Source organism: Tursiops truncatus, chromosome X, assembly GCF_011762595.2.
Source record: "Tursiops truncatus isolate mTurTru1 chromosome X, mTurTru1.mat.Y, whole genome shotgun sequence".
In the NCBI taxonomy this organism is placed as follows: Eukaryota; Metazoa; Chordata; class Mammalia; order Artiodactyla; family Delphinidae; genus Tursiops; species Tursiops truncatus.
Window position 1 is genome coordinate 78,305,017 of NC_047055.1, and position 18,549 is coordinate 78,323,565.

The following is an 18,549-nucleotide window of genomic DNA, read 5'->3' on the forward strand; positions in this document are numbered from 1 at the left end:
TGACTTCTATCACTACTGATGTGTATTTTTTGTTATTGAACTTCAGTGATGTATAACTATAACCAACTTTTGAATATTGACCTGTATACTGTGACTTGCTTAACTCATTTATTAGTTCACATAACTTTTTTGTAGATTCTTTGGACTTTCTATATAGAGAATCATGTGTCCTCTGCAAATACAGATAGTTTTATTTGATCTTTTTCACTCTATGTATGTCTTTTCCCACTCTTTCGCTTGCCTTATTGCATTGGCTAGGACCACCAGGATGATGATGACCAGGAGTGGTGAGAGTAGACATCCTTGACTTATGTCCTTAGAGGGAAAGCATTCAGTCTTTCATCATTTAAAATGACATTAGCTGTAGGTTTCATTTTTGTGGATGGTCTTTATCAGCTTGAGGAACTTCCCTACTATTCCTGTTTAGCTGAGAGTTTCTATAATAAATGGATGTTGAGTCTTGTCACTTAATCTGTTGATATGGTGAATTAAATGATTGAGTTTACAATGCTGAACCCAGGATAAAACTTACTTGGTTATAATCTATTATCCTTTTCATGTTTTACTAGATTTTAAACTATGAATTCAATGGGTATAGGACAATTCAGGTTATCTATTTCTTTTTGTGGGAGCTTTGGTAGTTTGACTTTCAAGGAATTTGTCAATCTCATCTAACCCTTCAAGTTAATGGGCATAAATTTCTTCAGAATATTCCCTTGTTATCTTTTTTTTAATGTCTGCAGCATCTGTAGTGATGTCTACACTATCATTCTTGATATTGTTAATTTGTGTCTTGATCTGCCTGGCTAGAGTTTTCTCAACTGCACTGATCTTTTCAAACAAAAACAACAATACAGCTCTTGGTTTCATCAATTTTATCTATTATTTTCTGTTTTAAATCTTATTGACTTCTGCTCTTATATTACTCCTTTCATTCTGCTTGATTTGGTTCAATTTGCTAATTTTTTCCCTAAGGTGGAGGCTTATTTAAGATCTTTCTTTTTCTAATAGAGGCATTTATTTCTACAAAGTTTTGTCTAAACACTGCTTTAGCTGTATCCTCCAAATTTTTTTTGTTTTGTTTTTTTGCGGTACACGGGCCTCTCACTGTTGTGGCCTCTCCTGTTGTGAAGCACAGGCTCCGGACGCGCAGGCTCAGCGGCCATGGCTCACGGGCCCAGCCGCTCCGCGGCATGTGGGATCTTCCTGGACTGGGGCATGAACCCGAGTCCCCTGCATCGGCAGGCAGACTCTCAACCACTGCGCCACCAGGGAAGCCCCCTCCAAATTTTTATATGCTGTGTTTTCATTTACTTCCATTCAAACTATTTCTAATTTCCCTGCGAATTTCTCTTCAACCCATTTGATTATTTAAAAAGTATGTTTTTTAAATTGAAGTATAGTTGATTTACAATATTATATTAGTTTTGGGTATACAACATAGTGATACAATATTTTTATAGCTTACACTCAGTTTAAAGTTATTACAAAACAATGGCTATATTTCACTGTGCTGTACAATATATCCTTGTTGCTTATCTATTTTTTTTTGTTGTTGTTGTTGCGGTATGCGGGCCTCTCACTGTTGTGGCCTCTCCCGTTGCAGAGCACAGGCTCCGGACGCGCAGGCCCAGCGGCCACGGCTCACAGGCACAGCCACTCCGCGGTATGTGGGAACCTCCCGGACCGGGGCACGAACCTGTGTCCCCTGCACTGGCAGGCAGACTCTCAACCACTGCGCCACCAGGGAAGCCCTGCTTATCTATTTTATACATAGTAGTTTGCATCTCTTAATCCCATACTCCTGTCCTGCCCCCTCCCCACTTCACTCTCCCCAGTGGCAACCACTAGTTTGTCCTCTGTATCTGTGAATCTGTTTCTGCTTTGTTATGTACATTGGTTTGTTTCATTTTTTAGATTCCACATATAAGGGATAACATAGAGTATTTGTCTTTCTCGGTCTTACTTATTTCACTAAGGGTAATATTCTCTAAGTCCATCCAAGTTGTTGCAAATGGCAGAATTTCATTCTTTTTTATGGCTGAGTAATATTCCATTTTATATATTACACCACATCTTCTTTACCCATTCATCTGTTGATAGACACTTAGGTTGCTTCCGTATCTTTGTTATTGTAAATAATCCTGCTATGAACATTGGGGTACGTATATCTTTTTGAATTATTGTCTTCTTTTTTTGTAGATATATACCCAGGAGGGAATTGCATGATCACATGGTAGTTCTATTTTTAGGTTTTTGAGGAACCTTATACTGTTTTCCACAGTGGCTGCACCAATTTACATTCCCACCAACATTGTACAAGGGTTCCCTTTTCTCCACATCCCCACCAACATTTTTTATTTGTAGACATTCTAACAGGTGTGAGATGATATCTCATTGTGGTTTTGATTTGCATTTCTCTAATGATTAGTGATGCTGAGCATCTTTTCATGTGCCTGTTAGCCATCTGTATGCCTTCTTGGGAAAAATGTCTATTTAAGACTTCTGCCCTTTTTTTTTTTTTTCCGGTACATGGGCCTCCCACTGCTGAGGCCTCTCCCATCGCAGAGCACAGGCCCTGGATGCGCAGGCTCAGCAGCCATGACTCACGGGCCCAGCCGCTCTGCGGCATGCGGGATCCTCCCGGACTGGGGCACGAACCCGCATCCCCTGCATCGGCAGGCGGACTCCCAACCACTGCGCCACCAGGGAAGCCCTTCTGCCCATTTTTAATTGGTTTGTTGGTTTTTTTCTTGATGCTGAGTTGTATGAGCTCTTTATATATTTTGGATATTAACCCCTTATTGATCATATCATTTGCAAATATTTTCTCCCATTCCATAGTCTGTCTCTTCGTTTTGTCAATGGTTTCCTTTGCTGTGCAAAAGTTTTTATGTTTAATTAGGTCCCATTTGTTTATTTTGCTTTTATTTCTTTTGCTGTAGGAGACAGATCCAAAAAATATTGCTATGACTTATGTCAAAGAGTGTTCTGCCTATGTTCTCTTCTAGAAGTTTTATGGTTTCAGGTCTTACATTTAGGTCTTTAATCCATTTTTAGTTTATTTTTGTGTATGGTGTGAGGAAATGTTCTAATCTCATTCTTTTACATGTGGCTGTACAGTTTTCCCAGCACCACTTATTGAAGAGACTGTCTTTTCTCCATTGTATATTCTTGCCTCCTTTGTCATAGATCAATTGACCGTAGGTGCATGGGTTTATTTCTGGGTTCTCTATTCTGTTCCACTGATCTATGTGTCTATTTTTTTGCCAGTACCATGTTGTTTTCATTACAAATAAATGTGTTGTTTCGATTACAATAAATGTGTATTCTGGTGTTGTTGGGCAGAGCATTCTATAAATATCCATTAGATCAAGTTGGTTGATAGTGTCATTTATGTCTTCTATACACTTGTTGAGTATCAGTAGCTTTGTAGTACAGTCTGAAGTCAGGGAGCATGATACCCCAGCTTTGTTCTTTTTTCTCAAGATTTCTTTGGCAGTTCGGGGTTTCTTGTGGTTCCATAAAAATTTTAGGATTATTTGTTCAAGTTCTGTGAAAAATGTCATGGGTTATTTTGATAAGGATTGCCTTAAATCTGTAGATCACTTTGGGTAGTATGGACATTTTAAACAATATTAATTCTCCCAATCCAAGAACATGGGATATCTTTCCATTTCTTTGTATCATTTTCAAATTCCTTCATCAATGTTTTACAGTTTTCAGAGTATAGGTCTTTCACCTCCTTGGTTAAGTTTATTCCTAGGTATTTTATTCTTTTTGATGTGATTTTATTCACGATTGTTTTCTTGCTTTATCTTTCTGATAGTCCATTATTAGTGTATAGAAAAGCAACAGATTTCTATATATTAATCTTGTACCTTGCAACTTTACTGAATTCATTTATTAGTTCCAATACTTTTTTGGTGGAGACTTTAGGGTTTCTTATATATAGTATCATGTCATCTGGAAATAGAGTTTTATTTCTTCCCTTCCAATTTGGATGCACTTTATTTCTTTGTCTTGTCTGATTGCAGTGGCTAGAACTTCCATTGCTATGTTAAATATAAGTAGCAAGAGAGGGCATCCTTGTTGTCTTCCTGATCTTAAAGACTTTCAGTATTTCACCATTGAGTATGATGGTAGCTGTGAGTTCGTCATAAATGGCCTTTAATATGTTGATATATGTTCCCTCCATATCAACTAGAAGTATGTTGTTTAATTTCCAAATATATATTTGGAAAAATAGAACTGTAAAATATATTTTACATATACTTTATAAATTTATCATTTAACTCCATTATGGTAAGAGAAAATACTTTGCATGATTTCAATACTTTTAACTCTTTTCAGGTTTGTTTTATGGTTCAGAATATGGCCTATGTTGAATGATCCACGTGCATTTGAAAATAAATGTGTATTCTGGTGGTGTTGGGTACAGCATTTTATAAATGTCAATTAGATCAAGTTGGTTGATAGTGTTAGTTATGTCTTCTATATCCTTGTTAAGTATCTGTTGACTTATTCTATTGACTCCTGTATTGGAGTCTCTCTCCAACCATAGGGTGGATTTGTCTATTCCTCCCTTCAGTTCTATCAGTTTTTGTTTCATGTATTTTGAAGCTCTGTTGTTTGGTACATTACAAATTTAGGATAGTTATGTTGTCACGTTTAATTGACCACTTTTTCATTATATCCCTCTTTATCCTTAGTAATATTCTTTGCTTTAAAGTGTCTTCTCTGATAATATAGCCATTCCAGCTTTCTTTGGATTAGTGTTTGCATATTGTACCTTTTTCAATTCCTTTTATTTTTAACCTACCTATGTATTCATATATAAGTGGGTTTCTTATAGACAGCATGTAGTTTTGGGTGTTGATTTTTTAGCCAATCTGACATTCTTTATTTCTTTTCTTGATCTTTTAATTGGTGTGTTTAGACCAGGGGTGAGCAAACTACAATCTATGGGCTGGCCGCTTGTTTGGCAATAAAGTTTTCTGGGAATCCAGTCATGTTCATTTGTTTAAATATTATCTATGTCTATTTTCCTGCCTATAATGGCAGAGTGGAGTAGTTGTGCCTGAGACCCTATGGCCTGTTAGCTGAAAATATTTACTATTGGGTCTTTAAGAAACATGTCCTGACCTCTGATTTAGATGATTTATATTTAATGCAATTATTGATATAGTTGGGTGTTCTTGAATTTTATTAAACTGAATTATACTTAGAACAATTAGAAGATCAAGAAGGAAACATGTCTTGAAAGACACTGTAAGCCAACTAGAACTACCAGACCTTTAGAGAACACTGAACAGCAGCAGAATAGACATTCTTCTCAAATGCATATAGAATATTCTCTAGAATTAATGATATGCTAGGTCATAAAACAAACCTCCATAAATTTCAAAATATAAAATGATACAATGTATGTTCTGTGACCACAGTGGAATGAAATTAGAATAAGAAAAAAGAAATTGGGAAACTCACAAATATACAGAAAGTAAACAAGACACTTTTAAACAACCAATGGGTGAAAAAACAAATCAACAGAGAAATTAGAAAATATTTTGAAAATGAAGACACAATATAATAAAACTAATGGGATGCAGCTAAAGTGCTTAGATGGAAAATTATATTCATAAACATATAATTAGATTGGTAAACATATACACATATAATTAATTATATCTTTACAGAAAATATGCTGTACACCTTAAACTTATATAGTGCTGTATGTTAATTACACCTCAATAAACCTGGAAAAAAATAAAATGAAACTTAAAAGAAGGAAAAATTGATTTCAAATCAATAATATAACCCTCCACATTAGTTAAGAGCAAACTAAACCCAAAGAAGTAGAAGGTAGAGAATAATAAAAATTGGAGTGGAAATGAATGAGAGAATAGGAAAACAATAGAGAAAATTAATGAAACCAGAAGCTGATTCTTTAAAAAGACAAACAAAATTGACAAAACTTTAGCTAGATTGACTAAGAAAAAAGGAGAGAAGCCTCATTGCTAGAATCAGAAACAAAAAAAGAGACATCATTACCAACCTTAGAGAAATAAAAAGGATTACAAAGGAATGCAATGAAAAATGTATGCCAAGGGTCTTCCCTGGTGGCGCAGTGGTTGAGAGTCCGCCTGCCGGTGCAGGGGACGCGGGTTCGTGCCCCGGTCTGGGAGGATCCCACATGCTGCGGAGCAGCTGGGCCCATGAGCCATGGCCGCTGGGCCTGTGTGTCCGGAGCCTGTGCTCCGCAACGGGAGAGGCCACAACAGTGAGAGGCCCGCGTACAGCAAAAAAAAAAGAAAAAAAAGAAAATGTATGCCAATAAATTGGACAATCTGGATAAAATGAACAATTTCCTAGAAAGACAAACTACTGAAACTGACTCAAGAAGAAACAGACATCTGTATAGATGTATAATGAAGGAAGACATTGAATTAGTAATTTTAAAAACTACAGGGACTTCCCTAGTGGTCCAGTGGGTAAGACTCCACACTCCCAATGCAGGGGGCCTGGGTTTGATCCCTGGTTGGGGAACTAGATCCCACATACATGCTGCAACTAAGAGTTCGCATGCCACAACTATGAGCCTGCATGCCGCAACTAAAGATTCTGCATGCCACAAGTAAAGATCCCACATGCCACAACTAAGACCCGGCACAGCCAAAATAAATAAATAAATAAATATTAAAAAAAAAAAACTACAGAAAAAGAAAAGTCCAGGCTTATACAGCTTCACCACAGGACTGGAGCAAACATTTAAAGAATAATTAATACTAAGTGTTTACTAATTCTTTCAAAAATTGAAAGGGATGGAACATTTCACAACTTATGTTATAAGGCCAGGATTACTATGATACCAAAACCAGACAAAGATATCACATGTAAAGAAAATTAGACAAAGGTCTCTTATGAATATAGACACAAAAATACCCAACAAAATACTAGTATTCTGCATCCAGAAACATATAAAAGAATTATACAGTGTGATCAAGTGGGATTTTTCCCAGGAATGTAAGGTTGCTTTAACAAGTGAAAACCAATTAATATAATATACCATATCAACAAAACAGAGACTACATGATGATCTCAATAGAGGTGGAAAGCATTTTACAGAATCCAATAAACCTGATAAAACACTGTCATGATAAAAACAATTAACAAACTAGGAGTGGAAGGGAACTTCCTCAACCAGATAAAGGGCATCTATGAAAAAATCACAGCTAAAAACATACTTAATGGTGAAAGACTGGATTCTTTCCCTCTAAGATGAAGAAAGAGACACATATGCCCACCCCTACCATTGCTATTCAACACTGTACTGTAAGTCCTACCTAAAGAAATTAGGCAAGAAAAAGAAATAATAAACATCGAGACTGGAAAAGAAGTAGTGAAACTATTAATACACAATGTGATCTTGTAAATAAAATTCCTAGGCATTCCAGTAAAATACCATTAGAACTAATAAAGAAGTTTAATAATATTAATGTACAAAAATCAATTCTATTTCTATACAATAGCCATGAGCAAAATGAGAATAAGATTAAGAAAACAATTCCATTTATAATACCATCAAAAATAAACTATTTAGGATTAAATTAAAGAAGTGCAGGACTTGTACACTGAAAACTTTAAAACATCATTGAAAGAAATTAAGGAAGATGTAAATAAATGGAAAAATATTCCATGTTCATGGATTAGAAGGCTTGACATTGTTAAAATAGCAATACCCCTCAAAATGATCTATATATTCAACAGAATCCCTACCAGAATCCCAGCTGGCTTTTTTCTTTTTTCAGAAACTAACAGGCTGATCCTAAAATTCATGTGGAAATTCAAGGGATCCAGAATAGCCAAAACAATCTTGAAAAAGAAGAGCGCACACACGCACACACACACACACACACACACACACACACAAAGAAGAAAAAGAACACATTTGGAGACTAACATTTCCATGTGTCTATGGTCAACAATTTTCTACAAGGAGACAAAGACCATCCAATGGGGAAACAATAACTTATTTTCTTTCCTTTTTGGCTGTGCCGCATGGCTTTCAGGATCTTAGTTCCAGGGATTAAACCCGCAACCTCAGAAGTAAAAGCAGAGTTCCAACCAATGAACCACCACGGAATTCCCAAGAATAGCTTTTTCAAAAAAATGGATCTGTATAGCCACATGGAAAATAATGAAACTGGACCCTACTTCATACCACATACAAAAGTTAACTCAAAATGGATCAAAGACCTACATGTAAGAACTAAAACTATAAAACTGTTTAGAAGAAAACATAGGAGTAAACCTTTATGACTTTGGATTGGCAGTTATTAGATATGACACCAGAAGCAGGAACAAGAAAAGAAAAATAGATAAATTGTACCTCATAAAAGTTAAAAAAAAAAAAAGTGCTTCAAAGGATGCTACTGAGAAAAGGAAAAAACCCACAGAATGGGAGAAAATATTTGCAAGTCATATATCTGATCACGGACCTGCATCTAGAATATATAAAGGACTCTTATGACTTAATAATTTAAAAAACAATTAACAATTGGGCAAACGATCTAAACAGACATTCCTACAAAAAATACGTACAAATCGCCAATAGGCATATGAAAAAATGCTCAATACCATTAGTTGTCAAGAAAATCAGTCATTGGGACTTCCTTGCTGGTGCAGTGGTTAAGAATGCACCTGCCAATGCAGGGAACAGGGGTTTGAGCCCTGCTCCGGGAAGATCCCACATGCCACAGAGCAACTCAGCCCGTGCACCACAACTACTGAGCCTGTGCTCTAGAGCTCCCGAGCCACAACTACTGAAGCCCGAGTGTCTAGAGCCCATGCTCTGCAACAAGAGAAGCCACCACAATGAGAAGCCCGCACACTGCAACGAACAGTAGCCCTCGTGTGCCACAAGTACAGAAAGCCCACGTGCAGCAACGAAGACCCAACACGGCCAAAAATAACTAATAAATAAATTAATTTTTTAAAAAAGAAAATCAGTCATCAGGAAATCAAAACCACAATGGGATATCCCTCTACACTCAGAAGGATGGCTAGAATCAAAAAGTCAGATAATACAAGTGTTGGCAAGCTGGTGGTGAAATCAGAAGCCTTACACAACTGGTGACAATATAAAATGGTGCAGCCACTTAGGAAAATGGTCTGGCAGGTCCTCAAACAATTAAACAGTCACGGAGAGGGGAGCTTAAAGATGGTGGAAGAGTAAGACGTTGAGATCACCTTACTCCCCACAAATACATCAGAAATACATCTACATGTGGAACAACTCCTACAGAACACCTACTGAATGCTGACAGAAGACCTCAGACCTACAAAAGGCAAGAAACCCCCCACGTACTTGGGTAGGGCAAAACAAAAAAGAAAAAAACAGAGACAAAAGGATACGAATGGGACCTGCACCAGTAGGAGGGAGCTGTGACGGAGGAAAAGGTTCCACACACTAGGAAGCCCCTTTGCGGGTAGAGACAGGGGAGTGGACACGGTGTGGGGACGGCGAACTTTGGAGGCACGGAAGAGAGCACAGCAACAGGGGTGCGGAGGGCAAAGTGGAGGGATTCCCGCACAGAGGATCAGTGCTGACCAGCACTCACCAGCCCGAGAGGCTTGTCTGCTCACCCGCCAGGACCAGTGGGGGCTGGGAGCTGAGGCTCCGGCTTTGGTCGGATCCCAGGGAAAAGACTGCAGTTGGTTGCGGGAACACAGCCTGAAGGGGGCTAGTGCGCCACGGCTAGCCGGGAGGGAGTCCGGGAAAAAGTCTGGAGCTGCCGTAGAGGCAACAGACTTTTTCTTGTCTCTTTGTTTCCTGGTGCGCAAGGAGAGGGGATTAAGAGTGCCGCTTAAAGGAGCTCTAGGGACGGGGGCGAGCTGCGGCTACCAGCGCGGACCCCAGATACGGGCATGAGATGCTGAGGCTGCTGTTGCCGCCACCAAGAAGCCTGTGTGCAAGCACAGGTCACTATCCACACCTCCCCTCCCAGGAGCCTGTGCAGCCCGCCACTGCCAGGGTCCCGTGATCCAGGGACAAAGTGCCCAGGAGAACACACAGTGCCTCAGGCTGGTTCAACATCACACAGGCCTCTGCCGCGGCAGGCTTGCCCCGAACTCCGTACCCCTCCCTCCCCCAAGCCTGAGTGAGCCAGAGCCCCAGAATAAGCTGCTGCTTTAACCCTGTCCTGTCTGAAAAAAGAACAGACGCCCTCAGGAGGCCTACACGAAGAGGCGGGTCCAAGTCCAAAGATGAACCCCAGGAGTTGTGTGAACAAAGAAGACAAAGGGAAATTTCTCCCAGCAGCCTCAGGAGCAGCGGATTAAATCTCCGCAATCAACCTGATGTACCCTGCATCTGTGGAATACCTGAACAGACAATGAATCATCCCAAATTGAGGAGGTGGACTTTGGGAGCAATGATATACATATATTATTCCCTTTTTCTCTTTTTGTGAGTGCGTATATGTATGCTTCTGTGTGTGTTTTTGTCAGTATAGCTTTGCTTTTACCATCTGTTCTAGGGTTCTGTCTGTATTTTATTTTTATTATAGGTTTTTTAACTCTTTTATGTTATTATTATTATATTTCTGCGGTACGCAGGCCTCTCACTGTTGTGGCCTCTCCCATTGTGGAGCACAAGCTCTGGACAAACAGGCTCAGCAGCCACGGCTCACAGGCCTAGCCGCTCCGTGGCATGTGGGATCTTCCTGGACCGGGACACAAACCCGTGTCCCCTGCATTGGCAGGAGAACGCTCAACCACTGCGCCACCAGGGAAGCCCTTTTATTATAGTTTTTAGCACTCTTATCATTGGTGGATTTGCTTTTTGGTTTCGTTGCTCTCCTCTTCCTCTCTTTTTTTTATAAAAAATTTATTAATTTTTTAAAATAATTGTTTTAATAATTATACTTTATTTTTATAACTTTATTTTATTTTCCTTTTTTAATTTTACCTTCTTCTTTCTTTCTTCCCCTTTTCTCCCTTTTATTCTGAGCTGTGTGGATGACAGGCTCTTGGTGCTCCAGCCAGGCATCAGGGCTGTGCCTCTGAGGTGGGAGAGCCAAGTTCAGTACACTGCTCCACAAGAGACCTCCCAGCTCCATGTAACATCAAACGGCAAAAATATCCCAGAGATCTCTATCTCAGCGCCAAGACCCAGCTCCACTCAACGACCAGCAAGCCCTATGCCAAACAACTAGCAAGACACGAACACAACCCCGTCCATTAGCAGGAGGATGCCTAAAACAATAATAAGGCCACAGACACCCCAAAACACACCAGCAGACATGGACCTGCCCATCAGAAAGACAAGATCCAGTGTCATCCACCAGAACGCAGGAACTAGTCCCCTCCACCAGGAAGCCTACACAATGCACTGAACCAACCTTAGGCACTGGGGACAGACACCAAAAACAACAGGAACTACAAACCTGTAGCCTGTGAAAAGGAGACCCCGATCACCGTTAAGTTAAGCAAAACGAGAAGACAAAGAACCACACAGCAGATGAAGGAGCAATGCAAAAACTCACCAGACCTGAAAAAAGAAGAGGAAATAGGCAGTCTAACTGAAAAAGAATTCAGAAAATGATAGTAAAGATGATCCAAAATCATGGAAATAGAATGGAGAAAATATAAGAAACCTTTAACATGGACCTAGAAGAACTAAAGAAAAAACAAACAGTGCCGAACAAAACAATAAATGAAATTAAAACTGCTCTAGAAGGGATCAATAGCAGAATAACTGAAGCAAAAGAACGGAAAACTGACCTGGAAGATAAAATAGTGGAAAAAACTACTGAAGAGCAGAATTAAGAGAAAAGAATTAAAAAAATTGAGGACAGTCTCAGAGACCTCTGGGACAACATTAAATGCACCAACATTCGAATTACAGGGGTCCCAGAAGAGAAAAAGAAAGGGACTGAGAAAATATTTGAAGAGATTAGAGTTGAAAACTTCCCTAATATGGGAAAGGAAATAGTTAATCAAGTCCAGAAAGCAGAGAGAGTCCCATACAGGATAATTCCAAGGAGAAACACACCAAGACACATATTAATCAAACTATCAAAAATTAAATAAAAAGAATATTAAAAGCAGCAAGGGAAAAACAACACATAACACATAAGGGAATCCCCATAAGGTTAACAGCTGATCTTTCAGCAGAAACTCTGCAAGACAGACGGGAGTGGCAGGATATATTTAAAGTGATGAAGGGCAAAAACCTATAACCAAGATTACTCTACCCAGCAAGGATCTCATTCAGATTTGACGGAGAAATTAGAACCTTTACAGACAAGCAAAAGCTAAGAGAATTCAGCACCACTAAACCAGCTTTACAACAAATGCTAAAGGAATTTCTCTAGGCAGGAAACACAAGAGAAGGAAAAGACCTACAATAACAAACCCAAAACAATTAAGAAAATGGTAATAGGAACATACATATCGATAATTACCTTACATGTAAATGGATTAAATGCTCCAACCAAAAGACATAGACTGGCTGAATGGATACAAAAACAAGACCCGTATATATGCCGTCTACAAGAGACCCACTTCAGACCTAGGGACACATACAGACAGAAAGTGAGGGAATGGAAAAAGATATTCCATGCAAATGGACATCAAAAGAAAGCTAGAGTAGCAATTCTCATATCAGACAAAATAGACTTTAAAAGAAAGATTATTACAAGAGACAAAGAAGGACACTACATAATGATCAAGGGATCAATCCAAGAAGAAGATATAACAATTATAAATATTTATGTACCCAACATAGGAGCACCTCAATACATAAGGTAAATACTAACAGCCATAAAAGGGGAAATCGACAGTAACACATTCATAGTAGGGGACTTTAACACCCCACTTTCACCAACGGAAAGATCATCCAAAATGAAAATAAATAAGGAAACACAAGCTTTAAATGATACATTAAACAAGATGGACTTAATTGATATTTATAGGACATTCCATCCAAAAACAACAGAATACACATTCTTCTCAAGGGCTCATGGAACATTCTCCAGGATAGATCATATCTTGGGTCATAAATCAAGCGTTGGTAAATTTAAGAAAATTGAAATCATATCACATATCTTTTCTGACCACAACACTATGAGACTAGATATCAATTACAGGAAAAAATCTGGAAAAATACAAACACATGGAGGCTAAACAGTACACTACTTAATAACCAAGAGATCACTGAAGAAATCAAAGAGGAAATCAAGAAATACCTAGAAAAAAATGACAATGAAAACACGACGACCCAAAACCTATGGGATGCAGCAAAAGCAGTTCTAAGAGGGAAGTTTATAGCAATACAATCCTACCTTAAGAAACAAGAAACATCTGAAATAAACAACCTAACCTTACACCTAAAGCAGTTACAGAAAGAAGAACAAAAATCCCCAAAGTTAGCAGAAGGAAATAAATCGTAAAGATGAGATCAGAAATAAATGAAAAAGAAATGAAGGAAACAATAGCAAAGATCAGTAAAACTAAAAGGTGATTCTTTGATATGCTAAACAAAATTGATAAACCATTAGCCAGACTCATCAAGAAAAAAATGGAGAAGACTGAAATCAACAGAATTTGAAATGAAAAAGGAGAAGCAACAAATGACACTGCAGAAATACAAAGGGTCATGAGAGATTACTACAAGCAACTCTATGCCAATAAAATGGACAACCTGGAAAAAATGGGCAAATTCTTAGAAATGCACCACCTTCCGAGACTGAACCAGGAAGAAACAGAAAATATGAACAGGCCAATCACAAGCACTGAAATTGAAACCGTGATTAAAAATCTTCCAACAAACAAAAGTCCAGGACCAGATGGCTTCACAGGCGAATTGTATCAAACATTTAGAGAAGAGCTAACCTCTATCCTTCTCAAACTCTTCCAAAATATAGCAGAGGGAGGAACACTCCCAAACTCATTCTACGAGGCCACCATCACCCTGATACCAAAACCAAAGATGTCACAAAGAAAGAAAACTACAGGCCAATATCACTGATAAACACAGATGCAAAAACCCACAACAAAATACTAGCAAACAGAATCCAACAGCCAGCACATTAAAAGGATCATACACCATAAACAAGTGGTAATCATACCAGGAACGCAGGGATTCTTCAATATATGCAAATCAATCAATGTGATACACCATATTAACAAACTGAAGGACAAAAACCATATGATCATCACAATAGATGCAGAGAAAGCTTTTGACAAAATTCAACACCTATTTATGATTAAAAAAAAAAACCCAGAAAGTAGGCATAGAGGGAACTTTCCTCAACATAACAAAGGCCATATATGACAAACCCACAGCCAACATCATCCTCAATGGTGAAAAACTGAAACCATTTTCACTAAGATCACGAACAAGACAAGGTTGCCCACTCGCACCACTATTATTCAACATAGTTTTGGAAGTTTTAGCCACAGCAATCAGAGAAGAAAAAGAAATAAAAGGAATCCAAATGGGAAAAGAAGAAGTAAAGCTGTCATTGTTTGTAGATGACAACTGTTTGTAGATGTAGATGAAATACACAGAGAATCCTACTGATGCTACCAGAAGACTACTAGAACTAATCAATGAATCTGGTAAAGTAGCAGGGTACAAAGATAATGCAGAGAAATCTCTTGCATTCCTATACACTAATGATGAAAAATCTGAAAGTGAAATTAAGAAAACACTCCTATTTCCCATGGCAATGAAGAGAATAAAATATCTCGGAATAAACCTACCTAAGGAGACAAAAGACCTGTATGCAGAAAATTATAGGACACTGATGAAAGAAATTAAAGATGATACAAATACATGGAGAAATATACCGTGTTTTGGATTGGAAGAATCAACATTGTGAAAATGACTCTACTACCCAAAGCAATCTACAGATTCCATGCAATCCCTAACAAACTACCACTAGCATTTTTCACAGAACTAGAACAAAAAATCTCACTATTTGTATGGAAACACAAAAGACCCCGAATAGTCAAAGCAATCTGGAGAACGAAAAACGGAGCTGGAGGAATCAGGCTCCCTGACTTCAGACTATACTACAAAGCTACAGTAACCAAGACAGTATAGTACTGGCACAAAAACAGAAATATAGATCAATGGAACAGGATAGAAAGCCCAGAGATAAACCCATGCACATATGGTCATCTTATCTTTGATAAAGGAGGCAGGAATGTACAGAAAGGACAGCCTCTTCAATAAGTGGTGCTGGGGAAACTGGACAGGTACATGTAAATGTTTGAGATTAGATCACTCCCTAACACCATACACAAAAATAAGCTCAAAATGGATTAAAGACCTAAATGTAAGGCCAGAAACTATCAAACTCTTAGAGGAAAACAGGCAGAACACTCTATGACATAAATCACAGCAAGATCCTTTTTGACCCACCTCCTAGAGAAATGGAAATAAAATGAAAATAAACAAATGGGACCTAATGAAACTTAAAAGTTTTTGCACAGTAAAGGAAACCATAAACAAGACGAAAACACAACCCTCAGAATGGGAGAACATATTTGCAAATGAAGCAACTGACAGAGGATTAATCTCCAAAATTTACAAGCAGCTCATGGAGCTCAGTATCAAAAAAAACCAAACAACCCAACCCAAAAATGGGCAGAAGACCTAAATAGACATTTCTCCAAAGAAGATATACAGATTGCCAATAGACACATGAAAGAATGCTCAGAATCATTATTCATTAGAGAAATGCAAATCAAAACTACAATGAGATATCCTCTCACACCGGTCAGAATGGCCACCATCAAAAAATCTAGAAACAATAAATGCTGGAGATGGTGTGGAGAAAAGGGAACCCTCCTGCACTGTTGGTGGGAATGTAAATTGATACAGCCACTATAGAGAACAGTATGGAGGTTCCTTAAAAAACTACAAATAGAACTACCATACTACCCAGCAATCCCACTACTGGGCATATACCCTGAGAAAACCATAATTCAAAAAGAGTCATGTATCAAAATGTTCACTGCAGCTCTATTTACAATAGCCAGGACATGGAAGCACTCTAAGTGTCCATCGACAGATGAATGGATAAAGAAGAAGTGGCACATATATACAATGGAATATTACTCAGCCCTAAAAAGAAACGAAATTGAGCTATTTGTAATGAGGTGGATAGACCTAGAGTCTGTCAAAAAGAGTGAAGTAAGTCAGAAAGAGAAGACAAATACCGTATGCTAACACATATATATGGAATTTAAGAAAAAAAATGTCATGAAGAACCTAGGGGTAAGACAGGAATAAAGACACAGACCTACTGGAGAATGGACTTGAGGATATGGGGAGGGGGAAGGGTGAGCTGGGACAAAGCAAGAGAGAGGCATGGACACATATACACTACCAAACGTAAGGTAGATAGCTAGTAGGAAGCAGCCGCATAGCACAGGGATATCAGCTCGGTGCTTTGTGACCACCTGGGGGGGTGGGATAGGGAGGGTGGGAGGGAGGGCGACACAAAAGGGAAGAGATATGGGAACATAGGTATATGTATAACTGATTCACTTTGTTATAAAGAATAAACTAACACACCATCGTAAAGCAATTATACGCCAATAAAGATGTTAAAAAAAAACAATTTAGTAGATGCTGCTTCTGTAAACTAAATTAAAATATTTTAAAATGATATGATTCTCACTTACCTCCTCCCCATCCTACCCCTCCCTTATGAATTCAGAAACTGTTCCTAAGTCTCCTTATTGTTCATGGCAATATAGTTATTTGCATTGGTTCTATAAAAATCTTCCACTTTTTAAACCAGGATATAAATGGACTCATTGTGCAACCAGGATATATATGCACTCATTGTGCAACAAAGGCCTTGCATGAACTATCCATATTTAAGAAAGACAGCCACTTAATAAGGTATGATAAGATACTTTTAAGGAATAAGGTTGATCTTACCTCAGCTGTATGGAGTAAATGCCTACAAAGTCCTCTCAGGGAACTGTCCTGGTACCTGACTTATAGGGAGGGTTCCCAGTCTAAATGTGATAAAAAGTTCACTTTCCATAAGGCCAAGAACCTTAGTAAATTTGAAGGACCTTGAAAAAAGATGATTTTCCTCAAATTTACAAGTACTACAGGTAAATCTGGTGGAGAGAGTTTCTTGGCCTTTGTGTCCTAGCAAATGATAACATACCCATGCACATTCACACACACCTATGGGCAATTCAGTTTTTTTTTTTTGGGGGGGGGGTTTGCGGGCCTCTCACTGCTGTGGCCCCTCCCGTTGCGGAGCACAGGCTCCGGACACGCAGGCTCAGCGGGCATGGCTCACGGGCCCAGCCGCTCCGCGGCATGTGGGATCTTCCCAGACCGGGGCACGAACCCGTGTCCCCTGCATCGGCAGGCGGACTCTGAACCACTGCGCCACCAGGGAAGCCCGGCAATTCAGTTGTGAATATACTTGTAAATCCATCTCCTAATTGCCTGTGTGTGTGTGTGTTTTACTCATCTTTTGAAACAGCTATAACATCATACTGGTTCCTTTATTAATTAACAAGTTAAATATTTAATGTGTTCAAAAAATGAGAAAGGAAATTAAAACGCTAAAAAGAGAGAAGATGGTAGATTTGGAAACAAGCAAAGGAGATCCAAAACATACCTAGAGTTCCTGAAGAAGAAAATGGAAAAAAATAAAACCAAATGTTTAAAAACCGTTCTAGAAAAATTTCTAGAAAAAGAGGAACACTTGAATTTACAAATTGAAAAAGCACACTATATTCCAGAAAAACTAAGACCCGCCAACACTCAGAAATTTCTTTTTATAGTCTTTTCTGTTACCACATTTATTTTTTAATTAATAGATTTACTTTATTTTTTTTACACTGAAATAAAATCCGTTTTTAATAACATTTACAACCCATCATCCTTGGAGCTGTACCTAATGGTACATACAGACATACATATATACGTGTATGTATGTCACATTTTCTTTATCCATTCATCCTTCAATGGATACTTAGACTATTTCCATGTCTTGGCTATTGTGAATAATGCTGCAGTGAACATGGTGCTGCAGATATCTCTTTGCAATAGTGACTTCATTTCCTTCGGATATATACGCAGTAGTGGGATTTCTGGATCATATGGTGGTTCTATTTTTAATTTTTTGAGAAACCTCCACATTGTTTTCCATAGTAGCTGTAAGAATTTACAGTCCCATCAACAGTACACAAGGATTCCCTTTTCTCCACATCCTGCCTTGCCTTTTTAAATTAAAAAAAAAATTAATTTATTTTTGGCTGCACTGGGTCATCGTTGCTGCATGCGGGCTTTTCTCTACTTGTGGAGAGCGGGGGCTACTCTTTGCTGTGGTGCACGGTGTTCTCATTGTGGTGGCTTCTCCTGCTGCGGAAGACAGGCTCTAGGCACGCGGGCTTCAGTAGTTGTGGAATGCAGGCATAGTTGCTCTGTGGCATGAAGGATCTTCCCGGACTAGGGCTCAAACCCATGTCCCCTGCATTGGCAGGCGGATTCTCAATCAC

At 38.6% G+C, this 18,549-nt stretch overlaps 1 protein-coding gene across 1 annotated transcript in view; it reads right to left on the reverse strand.

Moving 5' to 3' along the window:
• Positions 1 to 18,549, reverse strand: part of TEX11 (testis expressed 11) — a 345,588-nt gene that overhangs the window by 40,777 nt on the left and 286,262 nt on the right. The gene's annotated exons all lie outside the window — the stretch shown is intronic.